The 17,685-nt window shown below is 37.7% G+C and overlaps 1 long non-coding RNA gene across 3 annotated transcripts in view; it reads right to left on the bottom strand.

Annotated features, from left to right (window-relative positions):
- Nucleotides 1-2,124: 2,124 nt before the first annotated feature.
- Nucleotides 2,125-17,685, bottom strand: part of LOC142600612 (uncharacterized) — a 131,469-nt gene continuing 115,908 nt past the window's right edge. For all 3 annotated transcript variants that reach the window (XR_012834191.1, XR_012834189.1, XR_012834190.1), the window contains one exon: nucleotides 2,125-2,205. This is a non-coding gene — a long non-coding RNA (uncharacterized LOC142600612). The remainder of the gene's footprint in view (nucleotides 2,206-17,685) is intronic.

Here is a 17,685-nt window from a genome sequence, read left to right as displayed (position 1 = left end):
CACCTGGACGTGTTTTATACAAGCAGCTGGCAAAACTGGGCTGTGTGAAAGAGGCCAGTACAATGCTGTTCTGTCCCACCTCTCCCACTGCACTATACCTCTCCCATCTTCTGGAGCAGTACCTATCCCCCTCTACCCAAGCATGCTAGATTCCTGAAAAAACTCCCATTTGCTTTTGTTTTGAATGGAAATGCGCTCAAAATTACTTTCATAGCTTTTTCAAATAGGCTCTCACTGAGTTTTAGTAGTTTCCTTTTTCTTTTCTCATCTGTCTCACAATGGATTATTCATTTAAGTCATCAGCCTTAACTCATCAACATTAATGCTCAGCAGCATTAGTGTTCTGCCTTAAAAGAACAGTATTTTTAATTCCATTTTCACCTGGGCCCATTGCAGAAACCATATACTAATAATGACTTTGAGCATAACTTCATATTAAGGTAAACATTTGTTTGCAAGGCAGCCACAAGATTAGGCCTTCAGAGACTGACTCATGTGTGACAGTGCCAATACCAGTCTGATGCAAGCGAACATGTCATCACTCATCCAGTTAATTGTGTTTGGGTCTTGATCCCCTGTTCTACTACAGTCCTTCACATTTAGACCACAATCCAAGACAGGAGTGTCAGAGTTAACCAGCTATGTAAGTTCATCCTTAAATACATCAACCATTTTTCCTCTTTCTGAGCTAGTTGAAATAAATGGGGAGGAGGGACTTTATTAAGCTGTCACTTATGCTGAGAGTACAGACTGCACCTCTGGGAATATGGATGCAACACAGAAAGGTTGGTGTTCTCATGTTCATATTAATACACTGGATCCTGTTCCAGCTCACTTATTTTAATACTGGAATTTGAGCTTTGGGAATAGACCTAATTTGTAGAGGTTTAGATTCAAACAGGAACAAACGTTACACAACTGTATTTCTTGTATAACTGTCCACGTCTCCAGAAAGTAGCTGAATTATCATTATTTCCTACTTCGGGGTAGAAATGAGCTATGAAGAGGGCTTTCAGGGGTACTGTATAACTCCTTTGGAACTGAGTAGTTCAAGTTTCCGTTCCACATCTCAGTCACAAGAGGATGGAAATGGGACACAGATTTGGCATGTGAGCAAGGAAACTATATATGAGGAGAGACTGAGCCTCCTGCATTGACAGTGTATGTAGCTGGTCACAGCTCTCAGTTTAAGGATTTGTGGATGGCTATATAATGTCTCAGCATCTGTTCTGCATCACAGCTTCTGACATGGAGAAGGAATCTCCCACAGTGATTTGAGCAAAGGAAACACTGCATTCATAGACAGTATGGCAGGCAAAATTTTGGTCCTGAAAACAAAATATTTGGTTCATTGGTTGGTTGGTTGGATTTTCTGAAAGTAGTCAGGCTTCCTGCTTTAACTTTCTACATATTTATTAGGCATTAATAGCTAAATTTGGGTCACTGCATGATCTCATTATCATTTGTACATACTCTGCCAAAATAAAACAATTTGCATTTTAAATGATAAAAAGAAAGTAAAATAGCATTTTATCTTCATCTCTGCCCAAGTTTGACCTTAATCTTTGTCAGAAGCCTGGTAAACAGCCCTTCTCATGGTTAGAGGGTTTGCAGTGTCCAACAGACATAGAAACTTCTTTCAGACTAGAGAACTTTCTTTTGAAAAAGTCTTATGGAGAGGTGCCATTCTAAAATTAACTTTGATCTTTACTTTTTGTGACATTTTCCTCTTCCTTTCTAAGCAAAAGTAATCACTGTCATTGATTGAGCAAGGGTTTACAAGTGTTGAATCATGTGTCCAATGCTTGGTCTCAATCACATCATATCAACAATCACCAACCTTGTAGCACTGAATTATTTTCTTCTATTCCTGTCTTTTAAAATTAAAATATATGTATTTTTGTGTTATTATTGCTTAGATATTGTCATTCTCTCTGGCTTCTTTCATGGCCCATGTCAGTGTCAGATTTGAGCACCTATTGCTAGAAGTTGATAAGATTAAACCAGGCAATCTGTTAAGTCAAAAGTTCTTCTGTGGAAATGGTGATCGAAAGGAGGTTTCAGTACCTTTACTCAACTTCATTCTCCTGAGGACAACCAAAAAGTAAATGCTAAACCAGAGCAGTTTTAAGAATCAGTTTTATGGGAGCAGAGAGAAACAACTTGAATAATAGATGATCCTCAGAAAGAAGCCCAAGAAGAAACCTGCAATGAAAGAAGAGACAAAATTTAAACTGTTGTAGTGCAGACTAAAACTCTGAGGAGTAACACCAAAGACACCTCACCAAAGGGCATGCTGGCACACAGAAGTATAACCAACATCTCCCTCACAAAGTGCAATCTGGCCCACTACAATTTGGGATATTCAAGTCAGGGTTCAGTCAGAATACTATAAATGCTTCAAATGTCACTTACTGTGATGGGCCAATTTGGATCTAGTTTGAAGGCATAACCTGGAATCTGACATATTTTATTGTTTGTTATAATCTAGAAGGAATGGCTGATATCAAGTAGCTTTCAAAGGTATACAGACAAATTGACTCTTGACTGATTGGTCATATATTGCATGTTGTAAGGCAATGAAAGCATGGATGCTGTGTACAAGAATAAATTTAATTTCTGAGAGGACAAAAATGTAACACAAGAAAATAGTTGTCTGTCGGACAGTAGCTTTGAAATTGCCCATTTTAACAGTGATGAACAAATTAATGATTGCACAGAAGGGTTTGAGTTTAATGGAAGCGAACACCATTTCTGGGGTAATTAATGAGATATCTATTCCTGCTGAAGCACTACCCCTCATTTACTTCATCCTGTGCCAAATTTTATGAAATTGGCAATGAGAATTATGGAAAAATAACTCAAGAATGGCTGAGCACTCTCAGCCCCCTCTTGCAGTCAGAATGAACAAGGATGCTAAAAAGCAACAGCCTCAAAAAAGACATAAAATTATTCCACCGCAGAGTTACATACAGACTCCTTCTGAGTGGGAGGAGGTTATGTGCCCAGGTTAAATTGTTCAGAGACATTCAACAGCAAATGGAAGTTAATGCACCATCTGGTAATGTGTGTCCACTTCCTATTTATCTGATAATTAAATTCCTTTCCTTTCAGATAGCTTTTCACCTTGAGAAGATGTCCTGTATGTAGCAGTACAAATGTTGAAAAGCTCAAATGTTTCAATTATTAAATGGTGTCCTGAAAATACTGTTCTATTTTGCAGAGACCTGAGTGCCAAGCACTCACTGTTGTTCATTGTTTGCTCTGGTTATATTTCTGTACAAGCTTATTTTGTATTTGAGAATTACCATAAAGTGTCTGTTATGTGATCTGTTCTTTAATAAAGTACTCCTAAAAAATAAGGAACTTTTGGTCTCTTTAGTCTGAGCCTAAGCAGTTTGAAATTCTGAACGTGCTTGATGTGAAGTCCGCTGCTGTTGAACTCATTTAAACTGCTTACGAGGAAGGTCTAGTATACGTGGGTAACAACCTTCACAGGAAGAAAATAATACAGAAATAGAGAGGGTTGTGCTGCACTGAGTAGCTGAGCTGCCAGCACTTTTCTGTTCTCACCAATGCTATTTTATTAGCAGCACCTAGATATCCACAAGTCTGCCTGCCTTTTGGGGTATGTCATGAAGGTCTTCAGGGTTTTCAGTATCACATGGTGAATGGGAACATCAACAACTAAAAGACTTTCAAGATACACACTTCAGCGCACAGTGCAGTGTCTTTTCCAGCCCCTTGGAAAATTGTAACTTGGAACTAACCATTGGAAATGTCCAATGTAAATATTTAAGTTGATTATTCTTATCTTACTTGTGCATTAGCTAAAAAGCCCAAGAGGTTGCCAAGCAAACAGTCCTGAGGAGTTCTTACCGAAGAACAAGACATTCCAGTTACTGCAGTGAAAATACAAACAGGGTTTCTCCTAACAATTAACTGTAAGAATAGAAACAATGTGTGCATTCCACTAGATACAAAACAGTACAGCGTGGAAAGTCCTTGTCTTTTTAAAAACAAATCTGTTTTCTGAAAAACTATTGATTCCATTTAAATATTTGCTAGCTAAACTATTTTTCATTACCAGTCACAGGTATGCTTTTTACTCCCCCCAAAATGCATCTGTCTTAGGTAAGTAGTGTATTTTTAATAGATTTTGTATTTTTTTATCACAACACTGACAAAATACCTGTTTATTAAAGTTTTGGTTATATACAATATGAGGCCATGCTGTGGATCCCTCATTCATGCAAGAGGAGCGCTTATTAATGTGGATAGTTCCTTTTGGGACAGTACCTGGGAGGATAATTTTCCCACTGCACTGCTAAATTTAGGCACTATTACCTACAATGCAGTGTCAACAGAAGGTTGGTTATGTCACTTACAACATTCATGTGACAGGATTGCCTAGAAGTCTCATGCTACGTGCCACAGGACAACCTCTGCCACGTATGGTGGCCTACACAGAAGTCCACCCTGGAACCACAACCACAAATCCCTCTGCATCTAGTGGCAATATGACTCCATGCAACACTACAGAGAAACCTGTAGCTCACCTACTGCCACTGCATCACATGAAGTGTGGACTTTTATCCATCCAGTGTTCCACCTCTGCCCACCTACAAGTCCTGTAGTTCCCAAATCCAGCTTCATGTCGGTGTGACGGTTTTCATCACAAATTAATAATTGTGTGCTTTTGTCAAAAGCCCTTTCTGTCAGTCTACGTATGTCCACTGATGGCACAGGTCATAGACTTGACCAAGAGAAGTTGGCTCGGACTCTGGTATGCTGGAGAATATTTTCTTAATTTATTAATTAATGAATAATTATTAAATAAATAGTTATTTAATTATAGTTACTGAAGAGCTACCTTATTCAGCATAAAAACCCTTCTAGCTTAAATAGAATCAAAGTATTTCAAAACACTATAAAAGGAAATAATTCCTGAGAATATTTCTGTATTCCTTCACCAAAGGTGTATTCCTGTGGCTTAGGCAGCCACCTCTGGAGAGTGGTTTATAATGGAAGCATTGGCACTACCAAAGACACCTGTTGGCTTTCTAGCCTGGAATATTTGATGTACACATCCCCATGATCTCTTCAGCAATATTGTAGCAACAAGGGTAATGTATGCTGCAGCCCTCAGAAAGAGACTCCCAGCATGATTTTATTTTTCTCTTCTCATGGGAAGAACAAATTTTAAAAAGATGAAAATTTCAGGAATTTTTGTGTTTCAAATTATATTGTCAGATTATTGATGTTATGAACTAAAAAGACGCTGTGGTTTTAAAGAGCTGGCCTAGGAATGATTTTCTTCTTGAATAGTTTTAGCCATCTACACCATGGCTGTCTAGTCCAGGATTCTGATTTCCTAGTCTTCTCATTACAGAGAGGAACTGGTATCGCCAGAGTGTGCAACAGCTCCCATATCTGTAACATCTTAGTCATAAGATCTGTGCTGAGGTCTGTCTCTTAGACTCGATGTGCACCTGTAGAAGCTATTTCTAACTTTCCTCCTCCTTTCTCTTTCAGTTCTTTGCACCCAAACCTACATATGCTTAAAGTAAGAAATTAACTCGCACGGACATATTATATGCAGTTAGATACTCCTAGCTCCACAGCCCCTGCCCTCTGATTCAGGCTATCTTCCTTTCCCATGCTGCACATAGCTAGCTTAGATTTTCAGTTTGTCTTATGGCCGAAATCTGTCCCTGCTCATCAAGAATTCCACTTAGTTTAACAGTTGAACATTTTGAATCAATTAACTACTGTTGTTGAAATATAGAAGAAGTGAGAGCAACTGTGTAAAAGCCAGTAGAGATAAAGGAAATGGAGACTACAGCAAATTTCATTGACCTACTGACAAGAAATTAGTCAACAATTAATTTGAAAAAAATCCAAGTTGATTCTTTCTACCCAGATTTAAAAGATCAAAAATGATGATACATGTTTAGGAGGTAGAATATACATGGAAATGTTTCTAAATTCTAAAAAATTCAGCTGGAGAGAAAGCACATTATGTTTATGTATTTTACATAAAATATAAACATATACATACACACACATGTACATGTACATTTGCCATTTGACCTAACTGCTCCTCAAAACAACCGAGCCCCATGTTGCTGTAGTTGCCTAGTTATAAAGTTTGAGTACTTCCTCCTTTTTCATCATGAGATCCAGGAATAACCTGCTCCTTTTTCATGCATCCAAAATCCCTCTGTGATAGTTTCCATTCCCACTTCTCCATTTATGTTACAGATCCATTGACTGTTTTAATTTCTTGTGCTATGAAAAAATAATCTTCCTGCTGAAACTCAGTGACTTTGAATGGTCTCTTCACACTAATTTTATCTTTAATATAATTTTCTTCTTTCTCTTCCAGCTCGAGACATGTCCTAATTTTAGGTTACTGAACTTTATTGCATCAAATCTACTTCTACAAAGAAACATTCTTCTCCCACATCATTATCTTTCCATCATCTCGTTTAACTGCAGAATGGTCCAGAGCTGTGTTTTCATTTGGGTTCTGTGTATTTTGATTTCTGTATGTAGTTACTGTTATTTTTTTCTTCACAAAAGGGTATTTATTTTATGATGATCACCTGATAATGGGATAAATGGTTTGTAATACTTTTCCCACTAAGCCCACACCAGAAAGAAGGCATTTAGCTCCTCGTGCTCCAGATGTAGAAAGATCCATAGAAATTAGAGGAAGTTCATTTATGCACTGGAATGAAACTTAGAGGAGGAATATTTAAGCCAAATGTGAGAGAAAAATGTGTCTCAAACTTTCTACCAGAAAATGAGTGCCAGAGGAGGCGGCTATCACTGTGAAAGAAAAAGACAATTCATCCTTTTCTGATTTGCGTGTCCTAATTTGTAACTTGGGCATAAGGCATTAGGAAGCCTAAACAGATTAAATGACATTTTTTGGATCACTCTCCTGAATCTAGGCATCTAAATTGCTATTTGGGCACCAAAGTACTAGTTTAGTGCTGGAGTAAACCTGTAGCATATTACACACACCCACAATTACATCATTTCCGACATGCCATGTAGGCTTTGTATCATGGGGAATGATGACGCAAGACCTTCCACCCACCTTACCACTCCCTGCCTAGCTGCCCCTGCTCCCTTACATGCACCCAAATCCGTGTTCCAGGGATGTACGGATAGTGGGCAATACAGTGGTGTAAAACTCACAGTCAGAGTTAACAATGGCCAAATGTGCCCCGACAAGTCCACACAGAATTGTTAGAGTGTGCGTGAATTTACAGGAGAAGTTAAAAGTGTCTCAGTGAGTCTACAAGGAAGTAGCAGACCTGCCATGACTAAATTTTTTAAAACAAAGATATTACAGGGAATTCACAGATTACAGTATTGGTTAGTAAGTTAAAATATACAGATTCAAACAACTAAGAAATTCCTAAGTTTCCAACGTTCTCATACATGTAATCTTTAAAATGCAACATCCTTCAAAAGCGAATTTGGAAGTGGAATAGTAGATTTGAGTAAAAGTAAAAAAGCTTTTGTATTAGAAATGTATTAAGTATATTAAGCACAATGCTGTAAGCGTGCTGGGCTTGCTTGATGTTCTGTACAGACCACAGATCATCAGATATTAGTTTATATTCCAATATCACTTCACAGCTGAGAAACTCTTTAAAAGTTGTGACAGGTATAAGCTAATTCAATAACAGTAAATTAGATTGTCCTAGGTGATAATTCCTGTATTCTTACTAGTGTATCTGTGTGTGGGCCTAAAGATAATTTGCATAGTACAATCTGTATTACAGCAAGATGGGGCAAGCACAATCTGTTTAATTTGGTTCAACTATTTCTCATTCTGTAGCCAAAGAATAAGGTAGGGCTGGTTCCTTCAGGTTCTCTTTGCTTAGCCTGTTTTTGCACCATTGCTACATCTCACATTTGAGATATGGAAAGCTGTATTTTAAAAGCCCAAGGTTATTTATTTGAGGATTATGTTTGTCACTCTTACAGCTTCTCAACAGGACTTATTAGCTCAAAAGGGCACCACACTAACAAAAGACATCTAATTTCCAGGTGGTTTATGGCCAGTCTGTGGTGTAAGCACTGCAAGCTCAGGTCTTCATGCAAGGACCTTCATGTAGACCAACCCTCTGTGGGTGGGTAAATAAAATACATGAAGGGCTATTCCCTCACTCCAAATAAGATGGTGTTGCTCACATTTGTACAGGTAAAGTCTTTTGTCTCTCCTTCACCTACACTGTGTGTTGCTAACAGTACACGGCCTGTGCTATGCCCTGAATCACACTGTATGTCTGGGAAAGTCTTAGCACAAGCTTTGTGCTGGGCAGAAGACTAACTTTTAATGTGTCTTGACAATGCGGGAGACTGCTTGAAACTGCACTCTGGCCCTCAGTTTATTTTTTTTTAGTAGTAGTAGTAGTAGTAGTAGTAGTAGTAGTAGTATTTTAGATATACCTCTGGCAAAAGTGGGGGGGAGAGTTGTGTTTTGCGTATTCTTTTTTAAAATCATGGAGTGAAATGCAGGTCAATGTGAGAAAGACTAGGGACATCACCATTTTTGCAGGCACATCCTGAGGTCCATCGTTCTTTATTTGCACATATGGAGTAAATATGCATTCCTGAAACACTATTTGTGTGTTTTAAGGTGATTTGCAAAACCAGAAAGAGTTTCCCACAAATATTTGGCCAGTGTCAAAATTTTGTTGTATACTCATATCCCCTCAAAGACCTTATAAATATAAATTAGTTTTAAATGGCCTGCTGTTGCATTAAGTTAGTTGGGTTTGCCTGTGATAAGCTTATGGCTTTCTAATGAAACCCTTATTTGGGTTTCTTTATATGTGGAGAAGTGTCCTATGGCCAGTGTCTGCATAATGTGGTCACAGCTGTTTTAAAAGGCAGCTCTCAGGGGACCTCAGAACAGCTTAGTCTACAGAAATGGTGGCATTCCTTCATGATCTTAATGAATTACTGTTTAACCTTCTTTAATGATCATGAAAAGGAGAAAAACAGCATCCAACTGTTCAGATGACAGGATGTCCTGAGAATTTCTGCCTTTGGATCTGCAAACTTATATATCTTCCTTTGCTGTGGAGCAGAGCCATACGGTGTGAAAAGCCACCATTTAAAGTGTCTCTAATATTTTTAGAACTGAAAGCAGAACATGTTCTCAATGCATAGTATGTTGTCAGCTCTGCTTAGGCTTTACATAATCAGAATTTTATTTGAGATGTACACAACAAATTTTGTGGCACTGCTAATAATTTTGTTCCACTGCTTGATGTGGCAAATACCAATCCGATGCTGCTGTGTTATGTAGTTTTATATTCTAAGAGTAGTTTTGATTTAGGCAGCACTTATAGGTTCATTTAGAAAATCTTCACTCCTTTTTGAAAAGAATTGGTGTTCAGAAATCCTGGTACTGATCTGCAAATATGAACCTTGCATGCCCAAACACCATCTCTCATATCTTCTATGCACTGGACTTGGTTAAGACATATTAGAGTAACTGAAAAAGGGGCAGTCAACACGGGACAGGGTCAGCTTTTTGTGACACCACATTTGTTTCAGGACTGTATTGTCACAGACACAAGACTCCTATGAAATTAATCAGGGTTTAGTCATAGTTTACATAGCAACAGAAATTCTCGTAGTTTCAAAAATGGCATCAACTATACATTTAATAGAAAGAAAGATCTAGAGATGTAACCACAATTTTGATTTCTTTGACATAGATTTCAAAAATATGGACAGACACTTTGAATATCTCAGAGTGGAGATGATGAACTCAAGTTTATTTCAAGAGGACTAAAATTTGCCCCTCCCATTAAGACTGCATGCTTTAGGCACATACATGCTGAAGATGAGTGTGTTAGATTTCCCCTGGGCTATTATACCCAAAAGACAGCAGGTACCCAGGTGTATTTTAAACCAAGCTTGAGGCTGTCCAAGCAAGCTAAGTATGGTCCGAGCACGCCTGAGAGTCCAAGGCCCCTCCAGGGTGTGCAGAGATGTTTTCCTACCCTTCACCAGTGGAATTCCAGCATAAGCAGTGCCTGGGTGCCATTGCAGAGGCCTCTATCCAGGTTGTGCTGCATATCCACTTTCTGAAAGCCAAGTCCATTAATGATATCTGACACTGTAAATCTAAAATTTAAGGCATGTGGGGCTTGGTTAAAAAAATGAAGACAACAGCATTCCAGTTCAGTTAAAGCAATCAAGTGTCTAAATATTGTGTCTGCTCACTCACGAAAGATCTTTTGAACTGAAGAGGTGCTCTCTGTAGGAAGAAGTTGTACCATCTTTTTTGTAAGAAAATTTCCATTGCCACCTGCGTTTGGAAAAAATTGGACATAAAGACATAAAATATCTAAAATAAAATTGTTACCAGTTAAAAATAAGTTTGCTTCTTCTGTACAGGACAAAGAATAAGCAGATGGGATAATAAGATGAGAACAAGGGGAAATTTACAGATCAAAATATCTAATTTTCTGTGTTAAATGGAGCAAATTACTTCAGGAGGTAATAAACAGAAAATTAAAAAGATGAGAGAGAACAGTTACTTGGCTTTTCCTTATCAGCATGCACGGTAGTGGAGATAAATGCTTACATTACCCATTGTTCTGGTCCAGTTTCCTTTTTGAGTGTCCTGGAAAACTCTTAGTAAAACACTGACAATTGATGGAAGTTCAAAGAACAAGCAAGTTGATTTTTTGTTTGAGAACTAAAAATCAGAAACCATTTAAAAATGTTATTAATTTAACTTCCTCCTTGGATCTTTAAGTCATGTTCTGCATGTCTTTGCAAAGCAAACACTGAAAAAGGCAGGAGCTAAATATTCCCTATAAAAGGCAGCCAATCATTACTTTCAGAGATAAATGTGTTCATTTACTGTATAATTCAGGGGTTTGCAGACACAACTACATGCTCCATCACCACTTCCAGGAACTTGTTTTATTAATCCAATGAGGTCTCCGTTCACAATTCAATTGAGAAAATATTCCACTAAAGAGTAATCATATTGGTAATGCAGACAGTTGTGCTACTTCTGATCCCAGTTGTGACAGAACTGTGCATTAATTTTATCTGTACAAAAGAGCAGAGTACACTAAAGCCTTGACCAGGGATTTTAGGAGTCTTGCAGCTGTGTCATAGCTAAGTTGTGTGAGTCCATCACTTTTCTCCACTTCTGTCTCAACTCCTTACCTAGTTTAGTTTAACAAAGCTGCTTAGATTATCAAATGAAAAAAAGAGTGGCAAATAGACACTATGTTATAATTTATCTATAAATCATTATATGAAACAGTTCTTTAATATATTGTGAAAGGACACATTTAAAACTGCCGCATACCCCATAGAAAACAATATGTGCAGTAATCTTCCAGTTTGCTTACAGTCCCAGATAGGGAATTAAATACTGGCATTTGTTGCATTATTTACATGAAGGATGCAGAAATACTTGCTATTGGTTTATAGGAGGGGGATTATCTTCAAGCAAGCCAAAAATGGTTAAATAGTGTTCTCAAGCCTACCTGAGAATTTGGTGGATAAAATAAGAAAAGCAACGTAAATTTCATGGTCTGACTAATAATCACTATTCCTCACAATTTTTTCTAGCTACAATTCCCTTCTGCTCTCTGACTGGCAATGCTGATACTATCTTTAAGAGTTATTACTTCTCCTTTTACCTTTGTACCATCATGCTTAGCAAGGGCAAAAGGTGAGCAGCCTGAGGAATTAAAAGTGGAAACGAAGCACACTTTTCCAACAGATTGCTTAATTAATGAAACAACTTAATTGGAGAAGCTGTGAGATCTTGAACTTTGGTTGGATTCCTTTCAGAATGAACATTTTAGTCAAGCACATCTTATTAGGCTCAGTAGAGATGTAGAGGGAATTTTAAGTCATGCAGTGTGTGAGAATAAGTGGTTCATTCTTCAATTAAACTAAATGTACTTAAAAATCCATATGTGAAAGAGATTCTGAGAGACTACGATTACATAGACTCTAAACTTTCTTATCATTTCAATACATGCATGCCTAGGAAGTGAAGCTTTATACCTGTGCAAAACATCCATCACAACAAAAGTACAGTTTCTACCACTGTGCAAGTAGTGACCCAGCAATAGGAATGCAGATGGCTATCCAGTGACTCGCTGGCAAAGCAAAGAGCGAGTGAATGCAACAGTGCCTGCTACTGATGATAAAAAGAAAGAATAAAGAACACTGCATGCTCTGAAATGACAATTTATTGATACCTATGCTACTAGATTTGTCTCAAATATTGTTTTGGAAATGTCTTTTTCAGTTCTGAAAGAACATTCATAATTAAAAAGTCACTTTGCTCTATGTATTTTTTATGTCTAAGACCATGTGGAGGTATTCTGAACCTCTCCTGGAACTGAAGATTTGACCTTAGCTGAATATCACCTGTTTGATTTATTCTTTCATACTGTTTCTCATTAGAACTGTAAGATTAAAGAGGCTTTAATCCATGCACTGTATTAGAGCTCAGCAAGTGCAGTTGCTGGCCCATGTCTGTATTGCTGTATTGGTTTTTAGATGACTCTGTTCACTATTAGCTTGCTTTTAGCATCCCTGCGTCCACCAGTATTAGGGATGAACACCAAGAAATCTTGGAACCACTCTCTGGAATTAATAAGCTTTTTTCTTGGCATCCTACCCATAAGGAAAGAAGAATTGGATTACACAGAATTAATTTAAAGTCATATCTCTACAATATATATATAATCCTTAGTTAAAATTATATGCTTTCTTACCAACAGATATATTTACATGACTCAAGATCCTAGAATGGGATGTGCTTTTCTAACTTTGCCAATATTTCTGTACCCAATGACTTGGCTATAGCTATGCACTATTTTTGCCCAGTGCTGACAAATTTAGATTGCATGTTCTTGGAATGATGGAAGATGCAGTTAATAGTGTAAATCATATGGCTGGTCATGGTGAATTGCATTTAAAATATCTTAGGTTTTACTGGCCTATTTTTTTCTTGGAGCTCTCTTTGTTAATGGGAATTACTGGAAACTTCTCCAAACCAAAATGCCTTTGCAAAAATATAACCAAACTTTCGATATCTCAAATCTACTCAGAAACAAGAACCACAAGCCTACTGGTTTCTTTTCCTGTGGCCTGACCTAAGCCCAGACACAAAGTCTGGGTGATGGTAATGATACATAGCTTTAGTGCTGCCTTACTTTGATTACTTCTGACTACAAGGATGAGTCCTGGGCAGTCCTGATAGTCTAACCTAAATTAAGAGCAGGTCAGAACTTGGCTTTGGCACAGCTGGTAAATCTGGTAAAACATTAAAGAAACCAAGGCACAAAGGAAAAGATTGTGAATATCATACTGTCCTCATTTACACTCTGCAGGTACATGAGTATGTGTCTCTTTACAAGGGAATATTAGGAAAGGATGCGTGAAGCCAGTATGTACAGAAGCTGAGTGTGTAGGATCTGTGTGCAGGGAAAGAGCCAATTACTTTGTTCTACTGAGCTCCAGACTAGAGACTGAAATTTTTAGCTGTCAGGGTAGCAAGCAGCAAAAATTTCACCCAAAGTTCTCAAATCTTTGCATTTTGATGCAACGGTGGGTGATATCAGTCTGTGCTAGAAAAGAGTGGAAAATTTCAGAATGTAGCTACAAACCACTGTGCCATGCAATATTTGCTCCATTATATCTTTCCGTTCTCATAATACAAAGCTAAAGGGTTAATGTCACACTTTGATTTTTTTTTTTTTTTCCCTTCAGTCTTTAAAAGTAAGCATTGGGTTGGCTTCTCTCCACAAATATATTCTCTGTTGAATCATGTGGAAAAATTTGTCCTTACAGCAGAGTGAGCCAGATTCTTTCTGAGTATTAATTCTGTATAGTAGCTGATTGCATTGGTTGCTCCATCTGATTCAGCTGAGGTGGAGCTCAAATGTAAATGAAAAACAAAGCTTCTGCTTTAATCTTTGCCTTGGGCTTGACCTTGAATTCCTCGAGTTCCTACTTGTCTCATTCATTCCAGTACAAGATCTGGAACAGCTTTTTGTGCATTATTTGGGACAACTATTCAAAGGTGGTGAAAAATGAGAGAAATGCAACAAAGGGGAAAAAGTAATTTCAGAGACCTCATTGTGCTGACCTATTCCTGTTCTCAGATAATTCAGGGAGTCAATAGGATGTTTATCCCCTCTCTGCTCTGGTACTGTCAGTGCTGCTATTATAGATGCTTGATTAATGGACTAAATTTCCCATCCCAAATGCAGCCTGGCAAGAGTAGAGTCCTTTATCCTGGTAAAAGGCTATATCATCAGACCTGTTATGGATGTTGATAAGGATATGTAGGGCTTATTAAATGCCAGGTATCTGGTTTAGTGAATCACCAAAAAGTTAATGCTCAAAGGAATAACTCACTGATAAAAGAATGCGTAAGGGGTTGTGAAATGTGGATTTGTAAATGAGTAAGAGAAATGATGTGTTAAGGGATTAAAATGTGAACTCATTTGTTGTGTAATGATGCCTGTCAGTGTTCTACATTAACTAATTACTAGGTCTATTGTAAATAAGATGGGAGGTTATGGCTTTATGATCCCCTGATGAGTAGAAGAGTAGCAGTATGTGGATGACAGACAGGGAAAAAAGGGAATAAAAAGAAATTTAGTTCAATCCTTTATAAAAACACAGTCAAGAAACCTGTCTAATGTGGAGACAATGGAAAGAAGGTACCAGAAGCCCAGGAGTGTCAGCCTGGCAACAGATGGAGCTTACTGTGGGTGTTACAGGCATGGTTGTTATCCCATTACCATGTGGTATTTTCACAAAAAGCACTCCCTGTTTCTAGCTACTTGAGTTAAGAGTTTTATCTCCCCTGGGCTGACCAAGACTTCTATGATTAGAGAAAATCTGACTGAATTTTTATTAACTTTTCATTTCAGAACTTTTACATCTGACCCAAAAAGGCATTCCATGTTCAGTGCAGGAGGTGATGGGGAAGGGACTCTGCAGCACAGAAAAGCCTTCTACCGGCGCAGAAGTCAAACATTGCCACTTCTTTTAGAAAAACTATTTTTTGAATGGAGAAACTCATAGGAAAGGTGTAATAGAGATGCAGGGAACATTTCTGTGCTCAGTGTTTCTGTGCTCAGCTTATATGGAAGAAATGTGGCACAAAGTATCCAGCAATTTCCAAGAACACAGGGATCAGCAGCAGAGGAAAAACAAAGATGTTATTAAAGGAGAAGTGACTGACAAGTGACTGTTTGATCTTGAGCCTGGACAAGAATGACATCAGTGTTTTGGAGCAAGACCAGTGGAGAGCCACAAAATCATTAGAGGTCCAAAGCCTTCGAGGAGAGGAGAAATGGATCTGTTCAGTCTTCAGAAGAGAAGGCTAAGAGGAGATCTTACTGCTGTCTGAAAAATATCTAATGCAAGGATGTAGGGAACACAGAGCACGCTCTTCCTCGCAGTGCACAGTGATGTGAGAAGAGGCAACAATCACAACTTGGGAAACAGAAAATTTCAATTACATCTAAGGAAAAAAAAAAATACCATGAGGGCAGTCAAACACTGGAAGAGGTTGCTCAGAGAGGCTGTGAAATCTTCATAGTTGGAGGTGTTCAGCACTCATCTGGACATGGCCCTGAGCAAGCAGGTTTTAATTAGACCTGCTTTGAACAGGGGCTTAGGTTAGATGGCATCCAGAGGTCCCTTCTGACCTAAACTAGCCTTTATTCTATGCCAGAAAATTCACCAGATGAAAGCATGTGGCAAACAATGCAGTCTTAACCACAAACTTGATCCTATCATTGCAGTTAGATAGTATTTTTACCTATACTTTAATGAATTTTCTTTAACGAATTATCTTTTTCTGCCCATCTTACAGAATTATTCTAGGTAAATTGATCTCATCAGTTATTACCTCTTATTTATGCATATGCTTTACTTAATAGGGTGAAAATAATGTGTATACCTTGTGAGACTGAGGTCTAAACCAGCAAATTAAACTGCTAATCAGAAAGTAGATAATTTCCCTAAAGCAGTTGTTTTAAAAAATCTGTGGATACACTTTATAGAGAGTACACAAGTATTTTAACATGATTTTCTCTTTAAGTGTTAAAACGCCATACTTTTGTATCCAAAAAAGCCCAAAACAAAACCAAAATATTTGCAAAAGGACAGAATGAGTCTGGCAATGAATTTCCTGATATCTATCCTTAAATAAGACATACATGGATTTATGAAAAGAATGTACAAGTAATGCAACATGTATGATTAAAAGCATTATAACATCTGAGGAAATTACTGTGATTTGGAAAAAAAGTGAAGAGAGGAAAGAGAAAGAAAGAGGAGAGCATGAGGAGTAAATGAATGTCTCAGTTGCTGCTCATTTACATTATGCAGTTTGTCTTGGAATTAGGCTCCTTCTTTTCTGCAGGAAATGGGCCAATTTTTTTAATATTTCACTGAACCACCAGTAAGTAACTATTTTAGCAGCTCTCTAAACTGTGAAATAATCTTAAATTATGGGTGTATGTATTTCATCATCTGTGAAACTTTCTTCATGCCTTTTATTGCCAAAGGAACTCAAAGGGAATTTGGACGGAAAAGATTTTCAACTACTGAAATTCTGGTGACATTTTTCTAAAGGAAAAAGTGTAGGCTGCTCATTTCCTTGAAAGAAAGATTTTGACCCACTAAAATAAGATTGCAAGCATACGGCAGCACTTTCTTGCACCCTGGGATGGGTTATTTAAACTCCATAGAGGCTATGAGACCTCAACATTTCTGTTGCCCACATCCAGGCAGTACCTTGCTCAGGTTCTTGATTGGCTTGGGATACTAATCCCCATAACTCTTCCCATACACTGCACTGAGAAGGATTTTCAGGAAACAGCAGAAAGTCTTAACGCTGATCCAGACCCAAACAGTTGTAGACTGGTGCTAATTTTCAGATATCTTTATCTTTTGCTAGATGGATTACTTAATGTTTGCTCTGTGTTTTTCAGCTACAAAAAATCAAGAGTGTTTATTCTGTTCTGTCTATAATACCCTATTATCAGTTTATGAATCCTGTACTATGAGTCAGGCTCCTAAGTCACTGCAATAAGGATGGGTTCCTGAAGTGTGATTTTAAAGGATGATTTTTTTTTAAAACTAATAGATTTCAGGTTCTTTTCTATTTACATTCTGGTTTTCAAGACTGGATTTCATGCCTGCAAACTTTTCTCTCAGCTAGAAGGCTGGATATTTTTCTCTCACTCTCTTTCTCTTTATCTTTTTAAATAAGGGCAGAGGTATTTTCTTTAGCCAGAGGTGTAAGGAAAACATATTTTGGCCAAACACAAAAGTATCCTGATAAAACTGTTTAAATATATATATATGTATATAAAAAATATTAAAAAATTTAAGAGTGTGTTTACACACCTCTCGTGGTGCTGTACTTATTTTATATCTGTGGTTTCATTTGACATATATATTTGAAAATTAGGAAGATCAAGGGTGCATAGTGCCTGTTATTGTTCTAGAGAAAGTATAACATGACATTCTTCATGGCTGTAAAGCCTGTATTGGAGACTGGCAGCTTTTAGAGAACATAATGTATTTGTTACACAACAGTGTGCTTTATATAATTTGTCCTTTGTCCCAGAGAGA

Source organism: Balearica regulorum, chromosome 2 (genome assembly GCF_011004875.1).
Source record: "Balearica regulorum gibbericeps isolate bBalReg1 chromosome 2, bBalReg1.pri, whole genome shotgun sequence".
Taxonomy (NCBI): Eukaryota; Metazoa; Chordata; class Aves; order Gruiformes; family Gruidae; genus Balearica; species Balearica regulorum.
The sequence above is the reverse complement of the archived record's forward strand: the minus strand, read 5'-3'. Positions and strand labels throughout refer to the sequence as shown.